The sequence below is a fragment of the Hippopotamus amphibius genome, chromosome 8 (assembly GCF_030028045.1).
Source record: "Hippopotamus amphibius kiboko isolate mHipAmp2 chromosome 8, mHipAmp2.hap2, whole genome shotgun sequence".
Classification (NCBI taxonomy): domain Eukaryota; kingdom Metazoa; phylum Chordata; class Mammalia; order Artiodactyla; family Hippopotamidae; genus Hippopotamus; species Hippopotamus amphibius.
The window spans coordinates 115145612-115150644 of NC_080193.1; positions in this window are offsets into that span (position 1 = coordinate 115145612).

Genomic DNA, 5033 nt, shown 5'->3' on the forward strand with positions numbered 1-5033 from the left:
TCAGCAAAATACAGATTGTTTTACCAATTTCCTGTAAATGTTTGAATACTTTAGAAAACTTTAACCCCATTTATACCTCATCTTTTGTATTATTCTTGTCATGTGTTAATTTCTATATATTTCCAACCAGATATATAATATCTTGTTTGTATACTCATTAATGTTTTCTATTTACTTACTTATTTACACTGTTCTTTTCTTTCAGCAATTCAGTGTTTCCTATTGAAATCATTTTTCTTCTTCCTGAAAATCTCCTGTTAGTATTTTGTAGAAGAATTTTGCTGTAGATGAATTCTTCTGCTTTTGTTTTTCTGAGAACATCTTCATTTGCCTACATTTTGGATTTTGGAGTGATGTTTTTATAGGGCACAGAGTTTTGGTGGACTGCTATTTTCTTTGATTGCTTGAAAGTAGACTTTCCATTGTACTCCTAAGGCACATAACCTCTCTCTCAGATTTAGCCCTATTTCTCCAGGCTAAGCCCTGAATTTTAGCCTGATTTTTTTTACCGCCTCAGTAGTATTCCACTACTATTTTAAAAAACGGCTTGTTAATTTTAACTGGATTTTTCTGGTTATTTCCTCAAACATTTCTATTCATGAACAAAAAATCCAGAGCAGAATCAGTATAAATGAATAAAGTGAAATGATTAAGGCTTAATTTTTTTAAATTTTATTTTCTGGTCCAAATATCTAAATTATACTGAGTTGCACTAAATATGTAAGATATTCAAATAGTAAAAGAAAGCAATGAAAAACTTTTATTAATATATTGGAAGTGGTTTTTCTTCTATTAATATACAAAACAATAATTCTTCTCTTAACAAGTAATATGTGCTTGGGAAAGCTGTATTGGTAGGAACTTTTCCCCACTATTATGATGGTCGTAATGTGAAATGCCTATGCACAGTAAACACCTAACAGAAAAACTGAGAAGACCGATTTTATTTCAAACAACTTAACACCTCCATTATCGCAATTCATACAAAGGTGAATCAAGAACTCTTAATCAGGAAAAACAGGAAACTGTCATATACGTGAGTGGTAATGACTAATAATGAAGAGTTGCCCAGAAAACAAACATTTTGAATTATTTTCATTTCTAGCCTTGTTAGGAAAATCTATCAAAACTTTCCCACAAGAGAGATGCAGGCTTTCAGGCTACATAGCCTTTTGGCAGAAGCTGATGTCAGGGTGTTTGTAGTAAAGAATACAGCCGCTTCTTATCTGCATTCCTGAATCCAACTCTGGCCATCCTGCAGGAAAACCTCTCCCCTACAGAATACCTAATCTCAGTAAGTGGTAAACACAGACTTCTAGATGCTCAGGTTTGGGATCTTATTTGACTCTTCTCTTTTCCTTTCTATATCTAATGCATCAACTTATGTTAAAGTTAAAGACTTTTGGACATCCTATCACATGTCTTTAATGGATGTTGATATTGAAGACTTTTGTAAAATATGATGTAGATTAGAATAAGTAAATTGCCTTTGCAGCTGGAACCTGAATAGGACTCTTTCCTTTAGTATGATATTACTTGATAATGTTTTAAAATAACGATTTTCTTTTTCAGAGAGATGAAGCAGTTAATTTCCTTTGCTAAAGATTCTAATGTCCACCTGTTAAGCAGCTTACACATAGGACCTCCTGATTGTTTATGAAAAACATGTGTTTATATGTTTTAACTCACACAAAAATGCTATGCTGTTCCAAAAATGCTTTAATTGATTCTGCTCTTAATTCAGAAAAAACACTTGGGATTTCCTAGAGCCACAGAAGTGTTCAGTCTAGAATAAACAATTTATTTCTCAACTAAAATATGTGGTTTAATTTCCCTCTGACTTTCTACTTCATTAAAGGAAGTTCTCAGTCTGGGATATCTTATAATTATTGTTTAATGAGTTTCATTGTCATTATTTATTATGCTTATCACTAATGGAAGTAATTTCTCATTTGCACTTGTATTTATTCCATAAGATTGTACACAGTTTAATTGATTTTGCATGGTGTCTATGGTTTCTTAGCTTTGGCTAAGATAAATTTTCCAGTGAACTGTATTTCATTTCAAAGATATTTAATATTTCAAAGGAAAATTAACTACATTTTTGGAATCAAATAAAACACATCACATTCCATAAAATGCAAAAAGAAAATTTGAAAGATGTACGATATTCCTAATGAATTATATAATTAGAAGAAAACATGATACTAAAATCATTAGGCCTTGGTTTGTTTGGAGGATGAAAAGTGACATATACTAATTTAATAAGAAATTCATACTTCCTTATGAAATATATAAGGGTCAAAGGTATATCACTATACCGTATCCCTTATGGCAGTGAAAGTATATTTTGTTGACTGTGACTAGGAATACTACAACAAAAATGATAATTTAAAGGCAAGGACTTCACATTTATAGGTGATTTCTAAACTTGGATTGTCTTCTTCATGCTGAAAATTATTTCATAATATCTAAGAATAAACTGAGGAATTCTCTCAAAATATTTGAAAAAGAATAAGATGAAAATATGGGAAAAATTAGGTAACTGGATAGTTCAATGGATTTCAAAATTAATTGAATGATCCATGAAGGGACAAAATTAACAAGCACAAAAGAAAAAGGAGACAAAAGAAAATACATAAAATAAGAAAATAACTTGGGCTGGTAAAAGACATGAACCTTTGAGTTAAAAGTCCATAGAAAGTCAGGTAGGGTTAATACTTTTAAAGATTCCCACCTAGATAAATCTAGATAAAATTTAGAACCCTAAAATTATCTATCAGGAAAAAAGAAATAATATCTATAAAGAGTACAATATAATAGGCATCAGTCACAGACACATACTAGAATATGTTCAATATAGATTAAGTGGATGTCTCCTAAGATCTGAGGAAAAAATTTTTGAACCTGGAATTCCAAACTCTGTTAAACTCTCAGTCAGTGTGAAAAGAAAATATAAATTTCTTTAGACATAAAAGAAACCAGGGGATTTGCTTACAAAGTATTCTTCCGGAAAGAATTACTCAAGTTTTTAGTGAGACAAATAGAGAAACAAAATAAAGCAAAAGATCAGTAATCAGTTGTGTTCACCAATGCTAGAAATATGGAAACCAAGGCAGGTGTGTAGAGGAGAGTAAATTCTAAGGATGTGAATAGATTGGAGCTGTGGGTGTGAAGTACAGACAGGCAGTATTGAGAATGATTACTGTAGCCTAAGGGGAGATATGTGAAAGGCATTCTTGAGGTTCTACATTGCCCAGCTCAGGTATAACTAGGGTGACATATGGTGTAAAAAACAGAAGCAGAATTTTTGGCCAGGAGATCACATTTGCATGTGGCCAGTGTTAGGCCATCCTTGAATCTCAAGTATGGCAATGAGTAGAAAAATAGGAAACACAATATGAAAGAAAAAAAACTGAATCCCAATCTCAATTCTGTAGGAATTGAGACCAACACTAAATTCTAGTTTCTTCTCTAAACCTCAATGCTAATTCTTTAATTTGCTTCCTTACCTCATCTTTCTCTATCACAATATACTCTTCTTTCCTTAATATTTCTCCATACGATTATCCAACATGTGATCATCCAGAAACACAAGTCCAAATATTATATTCCTTAATATGACATATGTATTTTCTTTTTCTCTTACCCAATCACATTTCATTCAGAATTAAGTTCAAACTCCATCTAAGGAACTAAATGACTTCTGATGTCTTGTTTCAATCTACCTTACCAGTTTCATCTCCTGGTATAGCCTCCCACTCCTTCATTTTTCCAGTCAAGTATACTGCCTTGCCTGTAATTCCCTAGGTGTTCTCTCACTCTCCCACACCTATTCCTTCTACCACAACTTTTCTTACAGGGGTGTTGATCCAAGCTTTGCAGGGGTGTTAAACAATGTTGGGGTTTTGGTTCTGAGAAGCCAACTTTCTTAGACAAGGTGAGTAGTATGGGGAAAACAAAGTAATTTAAATACCATGGCCAGAAGCAAGATAGCATGAAGAGGTCACAGATAAGAGTATTAGAGCAAGAACCACCGGAAATACATAAGTAAGGTACAATTTGACGACTGTGAAAATGCCTTGGTTTTTGTAAATCATCATTTTGAGCCAATGGGTATATGAGTGGACCTAGTTTAAAGGGTTGGGGGCAGTATGGTTACTTCCTTAACTTTCCATATTCTGCTCCCTCTGCCTGAAAATAATCTTTCTCTACATATACCTCACTAATGCTTTCTTAATGCTTAATTAATGCTAGAACTTCCTGGATATTCCTTCTAAGAATATTAAGTATTCATACCTTGTATTATTTCTGCTCTAAATCATGTTTAATTCATTCATATATTATAAGCACTTATTGTATGGTATTGTAGGTACTGATTTTCTTTCATAACTTTTCACATGGATTGAGAATGCCCTAAATGCAAGCACTAACTCAATGCCTAGAATACCCTAAAAAATCAGCAAAAGTTAATTGAGTATCCCAAGAACTAACTCAATGCCTAGAATATCCTAGAAAATCAGCAAAAGTTAATTGAGTATTGAATTAATGGAATTGATAGGACTGTCACATCCAAAAATATTATCATCTGCAAAATTTTATTAGATACAATTTAAAAGATTATCTTTATTAGATATCTTCTCCCTTTTAATTTAAAACTTACTTAGTATGGATTTATTACATTATTTTAAAATTTTGTTTGCACCAAATTAAAAAATATGCAATTTTATTTGATTCATTTTTGGGTAAAACTTTCCTCAACAATAGAGGAAATTGGACTGGATTCTCCAAAATATAAGCTGATTCTTGGGAAAAGCTGTTGAGCTGAAGTATGCCTGCATGGAGGTTTCTGACATTGGGTATGTATGTATGGTGGCAGAAACTAATCCACCTCAAAATCTTCTCCATGGGCTTCCTAGGTGGCGCAGTGGTTAAGAATCTGCCTGCCAATGCAGAGGTCACGGGTTCGATCCCAGCTCCAGGAAGATCCCACATGCCGTGGAGCAACTAAGCCCGTGTGCCAAAAAAAAAAA